A 19,911-nucleotide genomic window follows, 5' to 3' on the forward strand; every position below is an offset into this window, starting at 1 on the left:
GCCACTACCTTTGATCCACGTAATAGTTTAGGCAAATTTTTTTTTCTTCAAAGGAGAGTTTACACTTTATCATGCAGGATAGGGACTAATGCTTAAAAGCTTAACACGGCATGAAAACAAACAGAGATCGAAAGCTCTTCAGCTAACAAACCCTCCCTTCCTTCGTCGAACAAACGCTTGTGCGGAGGATGAAGGAGTACTAACAATTCACAACTCTCATTTATAAAATGGCATATCCACACCGTATTAGCGTTACGCTCTTTTTCAAACCCATTCAGAACGGTCATTGATCTATAGCTAAAAGCGCGAGCTAGCTGCTTTGGATAAAGCAGAGCCTTTTATACTGGGAGAGTTCGGCGGGTGGGAGGGGCTTACGGCCCGCTAGGTCTAGCGGACTCAGCGGGCGCCGCTTCCGCCATGATGTGCCTCCCGGCGAGTGGGTCCCCCCCCATTGACATGCGATGTATACGCGTGTAGGTTTTGCCGTTTACGCTTTTGTTGGCGTAAGGAGAAAGTCGAAAAATCAAGCATTTTGTTACGTTAATCATACGTTAATCATAAACTTACCTCGCACAATCGAGAACTCGGCTTCCAGTCAGCCCTTCTTGGTTTGGTTTCCCAGATCTTGTGCCTTGAGTGGTTTTCTTTTCCTTGCGGGAACCGGTACATCCTGAATTCCTTTTTCGCGTTGTTCGAGCACCCAACGGCACTGCAGCCCCCCATTTCTTTTTCATCTAACGTCTGGCAGAGCGAAGCGCAGAACAATCATTTTCATCGTCGTCTCTCGCTCCATGGACTCTAGCGAGCCGACTGCCGGCTCGAGTTAGTAGGGCAAACGGGTTTTATCAGCCGCCACCAGCCTTACACCAAACAAGGGTGAAGCTTGCAATTTAAGGTTATAATTATAATGCAATTAAATGCAAAGGTGCAATCAAGCTAGACGGCAAGGCACATCATGGCGGATGCGCACAGTTGCCAGACTGTTTAATCAGTGCTGCCAGACTGGCGGCTGGATCAAAGAACCGCCGAACTCTCCCAGTATAAAAGGCTCTGGGATAAAGCACCGACGGCTGCACGAGCGCTCGTGCAGCGAGTGCTCCAGTCAAGCCGTTCGCGCTTGCACTCATGCTAAGGTGAGACGTAGTATATATGTGATCGTACATACCCCTATCACGTTCAGAGCGTAGAATTGTTTGCGGCACCAATACGCCGCCTTCGTGACGGTGGGGTCGTTCTCTGACGGGCCGACGATGGCGATCATCGTCCCGTCGACGCAACCGATGACGCCGGGTATCCTGCCGAGCCGTTGGAAGCCCCTCTCGACGTCGTCCCTCTTGCCGGTTGTCATGGGGAAAGTCGATCTAGCCGCGCCGGATCCCCAGACGCTGCACAATAGCGAGGGACACAGCCCGCACAACGATGCCGACTGTAGCCTGATTCCTCGCTATGTGCTCTTCGCTCGCCACCATGCCCTGAAAGCTCCCCGCACAGTTTGCTCACCGTGGCGTAAAAGCGAAGTGCGCACAATACTTGCTGTTCCACAGACATCACCGTCCACGAACCTCGCAGCCTCAACTCTGGCTACTCGCGCAGTTCGTCGCACAATCAACGGACCATGCACATTCTTGGTGAGACCTCCGAAAAGCTTCCTCCGGTAGTTCAAAGGCATCGCGGTGTCGCTGTGCAGCCGGTGGAGCCTTTCCGGACGGAAAAAAAAAGTTGAACAATAGAAAGACTGTCGCTCTGCCTCCGAGACGCCGTGTTTCCAATTTCGCTACCGCGAAGAGACCATCGACAGACTCGTTCCCTTTTCAGACGAAACACCGAGGAAACGATACGTCAAAGTGATGTCACTTCCGGTGGGGGCAATTCGCCGTCTCCGCCCACATTTTCGTAGGGAACTTTCGTCATTCGAGCCTCAACCAATCAGACGCGATGTCGTCACTTCCGTTTCTTTTAGGAGAAACGAAACATTTGTCCAACATAGATCCCCAGCTCTCACACTGCCCGGTAAAGAAGAGGCGCACGCTGCAATCCACTACCTGCTGGCAATGTGACCTTTTTTGCTTTCGCATTTATTTTAATTCCCAGCGACTTTGGCAGGCTTTTCGTTTACTCGATTGAAGCAGTTCAAAGTACATTCAAGTTATTGATGTACGTGTCCAGGCAACCTTAGTCCACCGCAGGGCCGTACCCAGAAAAAAATTTCGGGGGGGTGGGGTTTTTCGGGAACAACGGCGGCCATTTTGAAAGTGTCTATTGTTTTATTTTCGCCTATGAATCATGTGCATCGGTGGCATATAATGGAGAATTACAGCAAACCGGAGAACCGGTCCCGGTTCGGTACCCGGTAGCCGACCGGCGCCACTGCGCGTGCGCAGAGGTAGAGATTAAAATCGGCTGGCTGCAAGTGCACCGACCAGGGCCGTATATATACCCAGAAAAAAATTTCGGGGGGGGGGGGGGGTCAGAATCTCCCTAACCCCCCCACTGGTTACGGCCCTGGTCCACCGTATCTTTCTTTCGAGGGAGAAAGAAGAAGGTTGCGGCGAGCGGACGCATGCTCATTAAGGCTCCGCGAAAAACCGATGTTTCGTGTTGAAATTCTTGGTTTCCGTGCGAGAAGACGTCTTGGATAGACAGCGTTAGTGATCCATTTCACGTGGATACCTTCCTCAAGCTGGTGAGCGGAATATTGTGATTTTAGAGGCATTTTGTTTTGAACCCACAAGGAACCTCGCTAAGCCTTGTTGGGCCTTGTTCGACTAGGATAGCTAGGTTCGACATTGTACATGTACCTTTTTTTAGTACACGGAAGTGACGTCATCACGTCTGATTGGTTGGAAACAAAAGTGACGTAATTTCCCTAGAAAAATGTGGGCGGAGTCGGCAAAACTGGGCGGAGTCGGCTACCGGACGTGACAACAAAATGACGTTTCGTTTTGTACCGAGTACGTTTCAAAAGGTACTTGCTCGGAACTAGGTGTCATTGGCAGCATGTGTTCGGCGGCGAGGCGTCGCCGTCTCGTCAATTCGTCTTTTTCTTTAATAGAGCTTTTTTTTTCGCCAGAAAGGCTGTATCGGGAACACCGCGATGCATTCGAGCTCGCGGAGGAGATCTTTTGGAAGCAATACCGCCTGCCCAAGATCGTGGTGCGGTGGTTGTGCGACGAACTTCGCGAGGAACCGGAGGTGAGGAGAGTGCGTACCTCGTGAACGGTCATGACTGTGGAGCTTCAAGTGTTGTGTGCACTGCACTTCTACGGCACGGGGAGCTTCCAAGGCATGGTGGCGAGCGACGAACACGTAGCGCGGGACCAAAAGACAGTCAGCGTTGCGGTCCGCGCCGTGTCCGTCGCTATGGTGCGTCGTCTCGGGGTCCAGCGTGGCTGGATCCACTTCCCCGAGACGCCGAGCGAGAGGTTCGACGCGGAGAAGGGCTTCAGGCTGCTCGGCAGGATACCCGGCGTCATCGGTTGCGTGGACGGGACCATGGTCTCCATCGTCGGCCCGTCCAAGAACGACCCCTCCGTCACGAAGGCGGCGTACTGGATCGCTAGGTTGGACATTTGAGAAAAGGTACATGGAAGTGACGTAACGCAAAGGAGGAGCGTATCCTAGCAACACTCACGTGGCGGCTCTGCCCACTTTGACGCCGCTACGTCATCGCAAACTTGACACCCGTCACCCGTTTCAGCGACGTCCGGAGCCAACCACCGACGAGCGGAAGTAGCTACGCATTCCCTGAGGCGTCCCTACGCGCGGGATACGGGGTAGGATTTACTACGACGCGGGGAGCAGTTCCTGCGTTTAGCGAAGGAACGGCAACCAATCCTGTGCGTCGCTGGCCGTCGCATCTGTTCTAGTACAGGTAAAAGTATTGAAAAACAATCAAAACCTTTTGGGCGTTGTTAAAACAAACCGCTTTTTTGTACCCTTTTGCAATAAATTTAAGAATTAATTGGAGAGAAAGTTGTTCCAATATTATGCGGGATGTGCGCTACGCGCCTTCTTCAAACCAAAATGTCGAACCACGAGGAGCCGGGTGTGCCGGGGGCAGCGGAGGGGTCGGCGGAACCAACGGGGAGCGCGCGAGTGACGGCTGCTTTAGTCAGAAACAATTTTTTTATCTTTCGAGAACTTGCTATTGCTGTGCTCAAATAAAAATGTTTGGCGCAACATCTGTGATAATTCTTTCAAAGTGCTCCAGTGTTTATATGGTGGTATGCTAGTCAGAGAATATATCTATATTTTTTTTTTCCTTTCGAAATTTAACTATTGTGCTCAAATAAGACCAGAGTGTTCAACAAGATATATGTGATATATACTTAAGATTGCCCAATTGCTTACATGGTTCCAGTCGATGCTCAGTTTTACTTCCAAGAATGAAATATTACATTCCATGTTATCACACTTTTATTCATGAAGTCACAGGTTTTTCTTTAAGAAATAAAGCAATTTTCAAAACAAACTACATGTGCACTGTCTTGAGATAACACAATCACCTAACTTTGATGAAGTACCATAAAAGAGATAATAAAATGGAGCAGAAGGCAAGACGCTTTGAAGCATTTGTAAAATGAAACAATGTCCATGACAACAATATCCCTGGTTCAATCAGCAACTAAGAAAGCAATCTCTGCAAAAGCAAGCATTTCTTTCTAGAGGTAGTCTAAATTACTTCTGAGTTCTTTGCAGGGGCAATCCAGATGACCTGTTGGTCTGGCAACTAAACCTCCGAACCTTTTCTGTCACTGTCGACTGCGTCTCGTGCCTTCTGCTCATAAAAATAAAAAAAAGGCTGTATCGATTTCACCGCGATGCACTCGACACGTATCCGGAGGCAGCACGCTGGCTGTGTGACGAACTTCACAAGGTGTAGGAGCTGAAGAAAGTATGTAGCTTGTGGACGGTCATGACTGTGGAGCAGGAAGCGAAGTGTGCACTTTACGGCTTCCACGGGGAGGGCTTCACTGAGGGCAAGAATGTGACGGGGTCCTTGGTGGTCAGGACCTCAGTCGTGGTGGCGAAAGGTTCCCTGTCGCTGGCGGCGTCCGTGCTGGGCACCACCGCAGCGAGGGCGCTGAGGGGCTTCCCGACGGAGTCCCTGGTGGTCGGGACTACCGTCGTGGCGGCGGACCCCTTGCGTGTGGCGCTCCGCACGGGCACGTCTGCGGCGGGTTCCGAACCGGGCCACAAGGCGCTGGCTCAGAGCCTTCCCCCTGTCCGAGAGGCCGACCGGAAGGCCGACCGGAGGGCCGGCAGGAGCCAGCCTCTCGGGAGCCGACGCTGACCTCTCCGAGCTCGGCTCAGAACCGTCCGAGCTCGGCTCAGACTCCAACTCTGACTCTTCAGGGTCGGAGTCTGACTCCGGTTCTGGCTCGCTCGATGCAAGACAGATGTAGTGGAGCACTGCACATGCCGAAATAATGGCGGTGGCTATTGAAGGGTGGTAATACAGAGCCCGGTGCCTTTGCAGACCCCGGAATCTGTTTTTCAACAGCCCGATGCAGCGCTCCACAACAGACCTGATCGAGGAATGCGCCTTATTAAACCGGCCGCAAGCGGTGGAGGTCGCGTGGTTCTCGGGGACAGGGGTGATGAGCCAAGGCTCCAAGGGGTAGCCGCTGTCACCTGCACATGTAGAGGATGGAACATATTACATTCTTTACTTTTTAAAATAAAAGGCAAGAAAACAGCTGTGTGCAACTATGTCAATTATAATGTAACTTAAGTGTGTTAATATTTCTGCACTACAGTATCAGTTTACATTATGATTAGTTAGCACCAGCTTGCCTGCAAACTCCCTGTTATTTCATGCAACTATATGTGTTTTCCTGGTGGGTTGTATGGGATGTGTGCACGATTCCTTAGGGGTGCTGTGCTGTATGCAAGTGCATTATTACGCCCTTGCATCCGACAGATAAAAGCTCTGTTGCTTTTGGGAGTGTGGCCGTGATCTTAAACACGGGCAGAGCAGAACACGCTGGCCTTGTCTTTGCCAAGCAAGGGGATAAGGCGCCAGTTCGACGAACCTCTTTCCTAATCCTCAGTGGAGTTGGAGATGGGGAAAAAAAAGGGGGTGGTTAGATTGGAAAGGAGTCAGGTCCTGTTGGGACACGGAGGGTCTAATAGGAGGAGCTATATAGGCAGACCGAAGAAGAAGGGTCAAGGAAAAGAATCCAGTGTGTGGGACAGAGACGACCCGACGACAGATTTGGCGAGCCCCAAGTGGCCAAGGAGGAATTGATCCCATTCCGTACAAACTGACGACCGCCAAAGCGACCAGGCGAGCCCCCAGGGATCAGCGAAAGAGCTCCAACTTCATGCAAAAACCAACCAGCAAGAGGGTACAGGCAGACAGTAACAGTGAGTGGGCCGAACCGGACAGCGACTCGCACTGCGGTCGCATTCCTTGCATAGTCTATCACTGTCGTGAGATTGGTGTAGTGTGGCTTTCGTAGCCTGCAGAGTGTGAGAGTTATGTGGACATAAACAGAGATTAATGGCCAAACTTTGGGTGTTGTCTCACTTCAAGGAGTTCCAGCAACTGTGTCTGTGTGCCTCACAACAAGCACAGTACGTGTGGTACTGTGGCTTTCAAGCAGTGGGAGCCACCGTGTGCGTAAGGAATGAATTAATATGCTCACCAAGCAGGAACCGGCCGTCGCGTGGCACCTGCCCTTGCTCGAGTTGGTTTCGGAGCCAAGAAAATTGCCACACGAAGGAGTCGTGCACCGACCCGGGATACCGTGGGTCGATGCACATTATCCGGCGGTCGGCGTCACACACCTGAAAGTGAGAGAGATATTGACATGTAATTACCTGAATCCACAAGTAGTAGATTGTACTTATGGTTCACAAAGCAGTCGCAATTTCAACACACCTTCCTGGATGCAAGGTACAACTAACTACCTTGAAACAAAAATAATGTTTTTTTTTTTGTTTTTTTTACGGAAGCTTGCACGTTTTAGCAGACAAATATTATTTTTGGGAGAAGAGTCTCACGGCTCACATGCTACGTAGAGCACACGCTCGCGCAGTCGTGAGACCCCACAGCCCACAGTCATAAAACGGCATACTTAAACGGTATCGGCAATACGTTTTTTTTTTTTTTTTTCTACAGATTTGGGGCGCGTTTTGACAACGTAACATGAGTGTACTTACCACCATCACGCTGAGGGAGTAGAAGTACTTGCGGCACCAGTACGCCGCCTTCGTGACGGTGGGGTCGTTCTTGGACGGGCCGACGATGGAGACCATGGTCCCGTCCACGCAACCGATGACGCCGGGTATCCTGCCGAGCAGCCTGAAGCCCTTCTCCGCGTCGAACCTCTCGCTCGGCGTCTCGGGGAAGTGGATCCAGCCACGCTGGACCCCGAGACGACGCACGATAGCGACGGACACGGCGCGGACCGCAACGCTGACTGTCTTTTGGTCCCGCGCTACGTGTTCGTCGCTCGCCACCATGCCTTGGAAGCTCCCCGTGCCGTAGAAGTGCAGTGCACACAACACGTGAAGCTCCACACGTGGTACGCACTCTCCTCACCTCCGGTTCCTCGCGAAGTTCGTCGCACAACCACCGCACCACGATCTTGGGCAGGCGGTATTGCTTCCGAAAGATCTCCTCCGGGAGCTCGAATGCATCGCGGTGTTCCCGATACAGCCTTTCTGGCGAAAAAAAAAGCTCTATTAAAGAAAAAGTCGAAGTGACGAGACGGCGACACCTCGCCGCCGAAAACATGCTGCCAATGACACTTAGTTCCGAGCAAGTACCTTTTGAAACGTACTCGGTACAAAACGAAACGTCATTTTGTTGTCACGTCCGGTAGCCGACTCCGCCCAGTTTTGCCGACTCCGCCCGCATTTTTCTAGGGAAATTACGTCACTTTTGTTTCCAACCAATCAGACGTGATGACGTCACTTCCGTGTACTAAAAAAAGGTACATGTACAATGTCGAACCTAGCTATCTAGGGCGATGAGCCGAGTTCGCTCGGTACGGCCGCTCTACTGGCCCTAACCAGCTAAGCGTCACCACGTGGAACCGCCGCGGCGGCGGTGGAAAACGCAAGATGGAAGTAATATCGACGGAAGCTCTCGTGCTGAGCCCCAGGACCGGATACAACCCGGACAAGGTGGCTTTTGACTTCTTAAATCCAGCGGCGCGGCCCCTTCATTCGGATGGAATTCAGAAAACCACCTCGGAGGAGCAAGTCGGCACGCTACCCGGCAATAGCTGGGTACAACTTCTGCAGAGAAAGAAGAACCAGAAGAAAGAAGTCCATGACCAGCGGAAGGAAGACCGAGGACCTACCGGTGGAGCAACGGAGGTCAAAAAGAAAGAGACAAAGAAACCGTTTCGGCTTCCCAGCCTCAAAGAATCCAAGCACAAGATCATTGTGAAGCCACGCAAGACGGCGATCGACTTGAAAAGCTGCCGGGACCAGATCGGCGAAGCGGTGCAGAACTCGCTCCCGAGGGGTCTTTCGGAGAATTCAATCGTCCGGTTGCTAGAAGAGCAAAACACCATTATAATCTGCACGGACATATGGGACGAAGCCGAAGCGTTGGCGAAGCTTAGAAGTTTGATATTCCCGTCCGGACAACTCGACGTTGAGGCCTACCACGTCTCCCCGAGGGATGAGGCATGCCGCGGCGTCATTCATGGGGTCCGCCCGGAGCTACATGTCCAACGCACAGATCAGAGAGAAAACCAGGGCCCCAGGACACGAAATACTCGACGCTAGGAGGCTCGGAAGGTCCAAATCGACGCTCGTCACTTTCGCCGGTACCAAAGTTCCGTTCACGGCCACGTTCAACTAGCTGGAAACGCCCTGCTTTCTATACAAAAAGACAAAGGCAACCTGCCTTAACTGCGGAGAGGCTGGCCATCGGACGGATGTGAGCAGCAAACCGACGGGTTACGCGTGTGCGATGTGCGGGGCCCCGCAAGCGATGGAGTGACACCCATGTGTCCCGAAGTGCGCACAGTGCGGAGGGGCGCACAAAACATACGACAGTCACTGTCCTGAGAAGTTTTTCAAGGAGAAGAGACAAACTGAGAGAACCGGACGGAGCCGCTCGAGGCACCGCAACGGAGAACAGCAGGTGCGCTGGCTGTCAAAGGAGCGGAGTGGCTCAAGGCCGCGTGCTCGCTCTCGCAGCAGATCAGCAAGCTGCAAGAGAAATTCAACACGCCCGGCGCCTCTTGCCGAAAAGAGAAGGAAGAGGAAAAGCCGTAAAGCGGGAAGAAGCAAAATTGGAATAAAAGATCTATGTCGCGGGACGGGAAGAACTTGGACCTGGGGGACCAGGAGAAATGGCCCAAGCTGCAGAAAAATGATAACCATATCAATGCGAGAAAGGAAAACCCGCCACCGAGGTCAAGCGGGAATAGCCAGCATACACAAGTCCTCAGGCAGGATACCCCGAGTAAAGGAGTGGAAGATGTGGAAATGAAGAGCATTTGCTCTGGGACCCCCGGGGTCACTACAGACCAATTTCGAGAAATCGGGGAGGCTGCGGTGAAACAAGCGGTGCAGTCCGCCACGCAGCTTTTAATGGAAAAAATCACGCAGCTTTCCAACAAAGTGCTAGTGTTGGAGCGAAACCGGGAGTCCATGCTCAAGCAACTTGGGACAAGCGGGAAAAAGTCGACATTCTTGGAACGAAAAAGAAGTTCCCTGCTCCAGGATCTAGGGGCGAAGAGAAGATCGTCGACTGATGAACGACGTGAAGTGGAATCAATCGAAGACAAGAATAACCATGCATCGTTTTAAACCATCTTATCTGAAAATATGGCAATGGAACTGCAGAGGGATGGGTCGGAAGCAGGCCAGTCTCAGCCTTCGGCTGTCGCTTGAAACCGAGCCCACTGCGGTAATACTTCTGCAGGAACCTAGAAAGAAGACCGTAAAGATTAAGGACTACCGGACGGTCGGCGGAACCCAATACTTCACGACCCTCGTCCACAAGACCTTCGAGGCCACGGAGAGGGACCTGGACGGGGGCGGAGTGGAGTATGGGTACGTGGTGATCGTCCCGGTGAAGAAGGGGGACCGGGGTATCCACATGGTGAACCTGTACGGGAACCCCAAGCTTCACAAGGTTGACTACAGAACTCTCCTGGGAAACGCGGTGAGGGCGGCCGGCAAGGAACCTCTCGTCATCGCGGGGGACTTTAATGCCCCGCACCCGGGATGGGGTTACAAATACGTCACGCCGAAAGGACGCAAACGTTTCGAAGGAATCAACCAGGAACGCCTCCGCTCCTCACGGAACCTGACCAGCCTACCAAGACGGGGACTAGCACGTGCAGAGATACGTGCCCAGACCTCTAGCTGGTGAAGAATGTGGGGAGCGCCGACTGGAAGAACCTGGGAGAACAACTTGGAAGTGACCACTGCATCCTTGAAACGACGCTAAGGGAGGCAGGATACAAGAGAAGAACTGGAACCGCAAAGATCACGGACTGGGACGAATGAAGGAAGAAAAGAGAAAAGACGGAAGTGCACCTGGCGGATATTAAGGAGTGGGCTGCGGACGTGACCACCAGCCTGCGCCCTTTTGTCACGGAGGTTGAGCTTTCGGAGAAGACTCTGGCTGTGGATGCAAGACTCCTCCACCTTTGGGAGGCCCGGCGTGGTCTGACCAAGAGGTGGAAAGGTCAGCGACACAACAAGAAGATTCGTACTAAGATCCAAGAACTAACTAAGGTCACGGAGGAACATGCGGTCGACCTCGCTAGGAACAACTGGTATGGGATTTGTGACTCTATACGCGGTAGCCTCGGTACGGCTCGGTCGTGGCGTCTTCTTAGGGCACTGATAGATCCAACTAAGACTAAGTCGGTTACGGACAGTCGAATAGCTGAACTCATCTACGGGTTACCCAACGATACAGAGCAAATCATGGACCAACTCGCGCGCAGATATTTGTGTCTTGAACGCGCGGAGGAAACTCTAGAATATCTAGGACGCGAAAACTCCGAACTGGATAGGCCGGTATCGGTGGCAGAATTCGAGTACAAGCTCGGGGTCATGAAAAAGGGCACCGCGCCGGGGCCCGACACCATCACGGCAAAACTCCTTTATAACTTGGAAGAAGGCGAACTCGGGAAGCTAGTTAATCATTTTAACGAGCACTACTGGGCTAGGGGGGTGACGCCAGCTTGCTGGAAAACCGCCGACATTCGCTTTATTCCCAAGCCCAAAAAGAACTTAAATCTAGAAAATCTGAGACCCATCTCACTTACCTCATGCGTGGGTAAAGCTTTTGAGAGGGTACTAAACACAAGGCTCATGAGGTACTTGGAGAAGGAAAATCTCATGCCCCATACTCAATTTGGGTTTAGACTTCATACCTCAACACTTGACATCCTCCTGCGGATATACAAAGATCTTTTGGAGAACCCTTCCAGGGGACAAACGCGGTGTATTCTCGCTCTTGACTTAAAGGGGGCTTTTGATAACGTTTCGCATGCCAGCGTACTCAGAGGCCTGAACGAGATACACTGCGGACAGAGAACGTTCGAATACGTACGAAGTTTTTTAACGGACAGGAAGGCTACTCTAACCTTAGGGAGCATGAAATCTAATAGCTTCGAGCTCGGCTCAAAGGGGACGCCTCAAGGGGCTGTTCTATCTCCGCTTCTTTTCAATCTGGCACTGCGGGGTTTGCCGGAGGCGCTGGGGGCAATTCCGGCTGTGGAACACGCCATCCACGCCGACGACATCACCCTGTGGTGTCGGGAGGGGAACGACGCGGAGATTGAAGAAAGACTACAGGCGGCTGCCAAAATTGTTGAAGACTACGCTGAGGAGTGCTGTCTAAAGTGTGCACCGGAGAAGTCCGAACTACTTGTCTTGAGGAACCCTTATGGACGTGTGTCGGAACAAATTGAGGTTTGGGTGAGCGGGAAACGGGTCTTTAAACCCACGGAGATTCGTATCCTTGGCCAGCTCATTCGACAGGGCAGGGGCAACAAGTCAACTATCGATAAACTTGACACCACGACCACCCAGGTCTGTGGCATGCTTCGGAGGATAAGAAATCGTAGGAGGGGCATTAAAGAGAAAGAAGCAATGCAACTCGTTCAGGCCTTTATTATCTCCAGAATCACTTACGCCACACCGTACTTGGTCTTGAGTAAAGCGGAACGGCAAAAAATTAATGTTTTGATAAGAAGAGCATACAAAAATGCGCTAGGGCTTCCCGAGAGGACAGCGACCGACAAATTACTAAAGTTAGGGGTCCACAACACGATAGATGAGCTTTACGAAGCACACCTCGTGGCTCAGCTAAAGAGGTTGGCGTCCACGAAGAACGGGGCGTGGCTCATGGACAAACTCGGGATGGCGGTTCCGGGAGGAACGCATACGGGTACTGTCCCCGACCATGATCTGTCAGCAGAAATACGGCAGAAAACAGTGGTGAGTCGTATCCCGAAGAATATGCAATCAGGAAAGGACGACGGCACAAGAAAAGCCAGATCTGAGGCCCTGTCTAAGACATGGGATCACAAAGAAGGAACGCTATATGTTGACTGTGGCGGCCCAGGAAACGGAGTCGCCACAATCGCAGTGGCTAACGCTCAGGGTCGGGTGTTAAGATTAGCTTCGGTCAGAGCAGAGTCGGCTGGACAGGCTGAGGAAGCGGCGATTGCGTTGGCGGTCGTTTGCGACCCCAGGGCGACTGTCATCTCCGACTCCCAGAAAGCATGTGGAAATTTCGCTCGCGGGATAGTGTGCGCAGTCGCTGATAGAATACTTAGCAAGACAGAAGTGAATTGAACCATGGTTAAAAGCGCTAAAAAAAGACGTACACAAGATAGAAGACAAACACGGGCGCTACTCACAAGTGTATTGGGAAAGGAAGATGAAAGTACATATATATATATATATATATATATATATATATATATATATATATATATATATATCTGATACACTTATCGTCACCCAGGCTACTCATGCGCGAGATACAAGAGCATAAAACCGTTTACCCCCCCCCCCCCCACCCCCCTCCCCCCCCCATGTGTTTATCGAAAAAACGAATCTCAGCGTTATACAATGCTATTGACGTGTCGCTGACGCACTGGGGTCCCCTCTTCTTGATAAAATATGCCTCTTGCAGTTCGCGTGCCCTTTGAATTCTGCTTCTACCGAGAATCTTGGTATCACCGAAGCGTGGCTCGCATTTGCATACCCTACAGTGCGCGGGCAAATGTGCCCAGTCATTTGTCTTTAAATTTTGCGCTTGCTCTCTCAAACGGTCATTCGTGCATCTTCCCGTTTGTCCAACGTAAGACTTTCCACACGTATAGGGGGATTTCATACACGACCCCTGTGACGCATTCGATGTACGGCCTGGCGTGCTTCGTGCCACATCCTCGCTCGTTCTTGATTTCTTTAGTAATTCGAGGGCAAAGTTGTCCGAGTTTCTTTGGCGCTGAAAACACGACAGGTACTCCGTACCTGTTCGCAACCTTCTTGAGGTTGTGCGCCATTTTGTGTACATATGGTACAACCTCTGGCCTCATATTGCTCAGTGCCGACTGCGTCACTTCTCTGGTTGTGTGACATTTTACTTTCTGTAGGGTGACTTCTACCACACTCGTCAAGACCATTTGAGAGAAGCCCGCTGACAATAGTCTAGTGAATTGGTTGTGGAAGCTGGCCTGCATGCGGTGAGCACACGACTTCTTGATAACTGACTCTAGGCAGAGCGTTGCATTTCCTCTCTTTACCACCTTAGAATGCGCAGAGTCATATGGCAGGGGCGCTTTTTGGGATCGTGGTGAATACATACAACACACGTGTCCCTCCTGCAACTTCAAGCTCAGGTCTAAAAACTGTAGGTGATCCTGGTTAGGGAGTTCATGTGTAAAATGTAGGCCTTTGCCATGTCGTCTAAAAGCATCTAAAACTAAGTCCACCGCATGTTGGTACATCAAAGAAGTTTGTTTTCTAAAAACAATTAAAAAGTCGTCTACGCATCTCAAAAAGGTTTTATGCTCTTGTATCTCGCGCATGAGTAGCCTGGGTGACGATAAGTGTATCAGATATATATATATATATATATGTACTTTCATCTTCCTTTCCCAATACAGTTGTGAGCCTGTCGGGGATCGAAAATTGTAACTTCTTTCCCTTCCTTCCGAATGAAGCTGCTGCGATCTGATTTTTTTTAGACACTCTCGAACTAGGAAGTATTGTCTAAATTCTAAGCGACGAGGATCCGAGCAAGAGGAGAGTTTTTCTCTTCCCTCCTTTTGATCTGTTTGGTAACGCTGTGAGATTTGTGAGTTGAGGAGGAAAGGTAAGAAAGAAGTTGACAAATCGTTTCATGGCCCCTTAAACATTATGATCTGCCAAAACAACTGCGCCCCAAAATATTATGAAAATAAACCTGTGCAAGTGGCACTGTTCCTTGGCGGCGTTAGAAAAAGAGTGAAGTTAAGGTTTGCCGATCTGACACCTCCACGGGAACCTTTACTACCGTTTATTCAAATACAGAGCGCTCCACTTGTAATGGAGAGGTCCCGGGTTCGATACCCGGACCAGGCGGATTTTTTCGGTCGCTCACCAGTCACCTAGCTGTGTTCGGAGATTTATGTTTGTCCCTTGTCCCTTTTGTTCCCCTTCTCCAGGGTTTATTTTCATCATTATTGTCCAGCTCGCTTGCCCCTTTGCATTTAATTGCATTATAATTATAACAGACCGGCATTTTTTTTCTCTACGCAGATTTTTAACATTAGGGATCAACCTACCATTAAGACAAAAAAAAAAAAAAAAAAGGAAAAAGTAGATGTGGAATAGTACTGAGCAAAACACAGGCGCTCAAAGGTAACAACGGCGCGTCTTCCTCCCTTCTACTGACGCGCCCCCAAGCGGACACAAGAAAAATATATATATATATTTTTTTTTATTGATGGGGTAAAAGAGAAACCAGAGAAATTCGCCGGGAGGTATCTCCTGACTGGCTATTCTGGTAAGGGTGGGGAAGAGAGGTAAAAAGATGTGAAGAAAGTTAATGGCACACACAAAAATAGCAAGAAAAGAAAAGCAACATAAACTTATTTTACATTAAAGTTTCTCGAAGAGACCAGTCGCGGTCAGGAATCGCAAAAGGACTTTGTCGCAACTACTAGGTAGCTTGGAACATTTCTCAGTCAGGCCGACGAAAGAATTGGTCAGTTACGGCGTTTTTCTTTCGAATTCATCGCATTGAAACGGTGCTCAAACGGCTTCATACGTGTATTTATGTGCACTGTCGGACACTAGCTGTTAGCGCGAACGCGGTGTCGACCATTCCAGCATGGGGGATAACCGTGCCAAAAGAACGAAGGACATCTGCAAAATCAAGAGCGGCGGCAACAACCTTAAAGGGCAACTCCGCTTCTTTTCCAGTAGTGCAAAACTATACGGTTCTCTTTGTTATCATCTACAAAACCTCCATGGCAAATATTACGACGGAATCCCGCCTAGAAGTTCATTAAAATCGCTGTCAAAGTTTGACAAGCACGAATCCGCTGGTTTTGGATGAGACGTGCGGACCAGACAACACTGCCCGAATGCATTTCCGCTTCCTCCAAATTCCTTCTCCCGGCACGTCCGTGACGTCATCAAGCATGTACACCTTTTTTTTGTTTTGTTTTTTCAATTTTATTTTCTTTTTCGGGGAGAGCACGGGTGGCGCCAGCGCCGTGAAAAGCTGCTTTTGTAAGAATATTGAGTGACAGGTTAATCCTCTATAATCTTCTGGGGGGAAAATAGCGACGCCTGTGCTAATCCAGGAGGCACAAAGGAGGATCCTGATAAGACGGGAGCTCCTTCTTCCCTTTGTATATCACGTGGGTGTACATGCTTAGTGATGCCGAATATACAATGTTGTCCGGCTTTGCCAGCGTTTCGGTTTCGGTTTGTGATCATGGCTAGGGTAAAATTACACGACAAATATTTTATTTTTCGCGAAACAAAGGATTGGGGATTGTTTTTGAGTGCTTCAAAAAGCAAAATCGGCCCCTATCTCAAAATTTTTGAAATTAAGCGGAGTTGCCCTTTAACACTGGATCAGCATCTGGCAGTGCATGTACGATCAAAATAAATTGAAGACCAGGTAATCTATTCCGATTTTAAATAAGTAAATACCGCTTTATTCTTTCTGCCCTGAGCGAAGCTGCTTGTTTTATGTTCAAAATATCACCCGCGCAATCAATATCTTAGAGAACAAGTGCGCGATAAAAGCTGCCCGGCAGAGAAAACAATACGAAGAGACACCTTTCATAGCCCACGGACTTTATTCTCTACGTTCTGAAGGTTTTTACCCGCTCATGTACGTCGGGATCATTTTCATATAGTGACAGGACTGGCATATTGAACACATTCTATATTTGTTTCGAAGTTGACGCAGAAAAATGCGCCAACAAAAGCAATTACACTTTTACAGTGTTAGTCAAGGTACATGCTATTCGGTACGAACCAAATAACCAAAGTGTTCCGTGTTATTTTCTGGCGAAGAGACAAAATGCATGCGCGTTTTCCCATAGGAATGCTCAGGGGCACCGCAGAAGGAGACTGGTTGCTGTCTGCTTCAATTTGCGACACGAAAGTCGCATAGACACTAGCGCCTCTTGAACCTCTAGCGTACATTATAATAACTCTATGGATCGACGTGATGGAGGTCATGGAGGTCAATGATGAAAGCGTTGAGGGTACGAGACAATGTACGAGTGCATGCCATCAGTCCGATAGTACAAAACCACACTGGTAAGAAAACAAGCTATCAAGTTTTGAAAAAGAAAAGAAAAAAAAATAGTACGCTCGCAGAAATTAGGACGTGTAGCATACGACACGCCCGATCGCATTGCTAAAGGTTCAGACACCGAGGTCGTCGAATCATCGGATACTTTCCAGGCTCAAGATGTTTGCCGTCTAAAGAATACGAACTGGTGAGTATACCAAGTACAAGTAAACGTCGAGCATAAAGTATGTGTTTTTCTACAACATGAGCAGAACTCAACGTTGGCAGAACTTGTTTGCTAGGTTCACTGACTCCTCTTCTACCGTTACAGCAACATTAGGCGATGAAAAGCAAATAAAGGAAACCTTGTATGCTTGTATTGCTCGCGTAAGGGCGGAGAATAACAAAAATATATAAAAAAAAATATATTACACGCAATCGCGGTAAGCACGAGGAGAGATACAACTCACATGACTTCCGGTGATGCCTCCCTTCTGACCGCCCCAACCTCTTCCGGTACATTGTTACGTCACAGTGCATTGGCGGGCACTTTGAATTGGCTTCGTATTTCTATTTTTATAAAAAAAAAAAAAGAAGCTACGCAACTCTAATCTGTAACCATTCTTTGGTGATATCATGATACACCATTTTAAAGCCTAGCATGAAAAAAAAAATTTTTTTTTCTGGCCGGGGGAGGGAAGGGGGGGGGGGGGGGGGGGGGGTGTCAGAGGCTTAATAACGGAAGCGGCTTACCTCCTCTTCAGGGGCATTAATCACCAACACGCTTAGAAAAAAAAGCAATAACTAGGCTTTTTTTGTCAGAGATAATATTGTAGGCTGTTTGAAGAAACTGGTCACTTGAATTTCGGTGCCTGGAACGCGTCTCCGACTGGTGTGTTTAGCGTCCTATGCTGCCCATACATCAGAAGTGGTCCCCAAGTGGCTACAAATGACGTCACAGAAGCCAGAGTGTCATGCTGTCGGATGTCGCGATCCTGGCGGTTGGCCGTAGAAATGCTAGCAAAAATGGAACGCGAGTGTCGCTGTCGTCAAGGCATCCCAACTTCCTGCTGCCGCAGCTTTTGTGGACTGTCACAATGGAGAGCGACCTGCAGCAGAACAGGCATCTGCCACATCCACCACAGCTGCTAGGACGCCGCCAGGATTGCGACCAGCGACACCAGGACACTTCTATGATGTCATCAGGCTGAAATCGAGGGACCACGTTTTTGGACGCGGTAAACGCAACAGTAAACACAACCTTTTCCAGCCACCATAGTTTGAACCACAGATCTCAATGACATCGAGATCAGGGGTTTGAACACTGATCAGTGGTTTGAACAAATGACACAGGTAGACAGTGTTGCCAGGTCTACTGATTTTTCAGTAGCTCTACCGATTTTGCAGGCTGCCTGCTGATTCCTTGATAAAAAAAGAAAATCTGATTTTTATAGGTAGGAAAAATTTTTTTTAAGGGCATAACAATACGCAGTTTGAAGCGCTGGCTCTCATACTACCTAGAGCACTACATAGCTCCTACGGAGTAGAGTAATGCAATCCTTTGATCCGCCTGTTTTTCTGATAACATGGCCGACAAAGCAGCCCACCGTGAGTCACGTAGTACTCAGGGTTTCAGGAGGCGGCCAGCCCTATGTGAGAACACACAGAGATCGACGCAACGCGGCTGGTTAAAAAATAAACGCCCAGTTCACACTTTTAGAAGCTCGTCGGTGGTGGAGTTGGTAAAACACTAAACACTTTATGAAAGATTTCATAACATTGAATAGGTGTAAAAATTTTGAGAAGTCAATCCACGATTTGTAAAATAGTGGGCGCCGCCAATCGCGCAACGCCGGAAACTTTGACATTTTGGGTGCGACGCTGGAAATTGGTTGGAATACAACTAGGCTTCGCGATGCATGGTTTGGTCTGATGCATGTGGGGCATAAAGCACGTGCATGCGGTCTGTCCCAAGCGTTGCCCCTACACCCAGATTGAATAGTGTGGGAAATTCACCAGGAGCGTACAAAATCGACGCACCCGTGACAAAATGCGCGCTGCAGATCCGGCAGTGCTCGTTCGGCTGCCCTGGTGAGCCATCCGTGTTCCTTCTCTTGACGGCAGCTATCCAAGCCTCTCTCATCGCAGGGTGATGCCTGGCCGACGGAAATCTAAAAAAACAACAAAACTTGGCGTTCTCTTTATCGTAAAGGTAAATTGCACAACCATACGCCAGCATGGCGACAAAGTGACTCGCGAGCTCTCTTCGTCCTTACTTCCCTACCTCAGTCGCAGCCTAGGAATAACCGGCACGCCCATTTGTTTTCCAACCAAACAGGGGGCGCTAGCAACACGTTGTGCTCGGGCATGCGCAGCAGCTTTTTCTGCAAATCGTGGATTTCCAAGGCAATCGCATTTGAAACAGACGACTTTTTCACGCAGCAGAGATGGATCTTTTGGGGTTGGCCAAGCGGGTCACGTGAATGGTGGGACGTTTTTTTTCGCGCGTTTTCCGAACAGCGCGAGACCGTCTATGCACGTAACTTTGCCAGCTTAGCTACCGAGCAATCGCCCTCCACTGCGCCGTGTCGTCTGCTGCAATACGCCGTACAACCAATTCTTACGTGGCACAAAGCTTAACGCAAATTATTGTAAAATGTTCCTCGATTACGTCAAAAAGTGTTGTGGTTCCGTACATCCCAAAAATATTTAAGAAACCACGATTTTCGCGCGTTCTCCATGCATTTGTGACCGGAGTTGGAACCTCCTGGCGTTCGTGGAGAGATGGCGTTCTAGATTGCGCTACTCCAGAGCCAGAGTTTGGCCAGTTTATGATCTCGCAGCCGTAACGCCCCCCCTTCCGAGTGAGCCAATCAGCCCGCGGCGCAGAGTGAGAGGCGTGAGTGCATGCGCATGAACTCTCGTCTGCTCCCAGCTGAGCGGGGAGGGCCACCATTTTTATTCATTCGCCCGGCGGAATGCATGGGATCGACATCCAAATTTCGGTTCTTTCCTTTTATTTGGCAGGCTCCGGCCAGAAAATGGTATAGTGTTATTTAAGTTATTTTTTTAAGTTTCTCCACGTTTGAACCCAAACATTTATTCAGGCGAAAAAAAAACAAGCCCGTAGCGGACGACGCGTAGCCTCAACAGTGCACGGCGCCGAC

Source organism: Ixodes scapularis, unplaced genomic scaffold, assembly GCF_016920785.2.
Source record: "Ixodes scapularis isolate PalLabHiFi unplaced genomic scaffold, ASM1692078v2 PGA_scaffold6__148_contigs__length_123643588, whole genome shotgun sequence".
NCBI lineage: Eukaryota > Metazoa > Arthropoda > Arachnida > Ixodida > Ixodidae > Ixodes > Ixodes scapularis.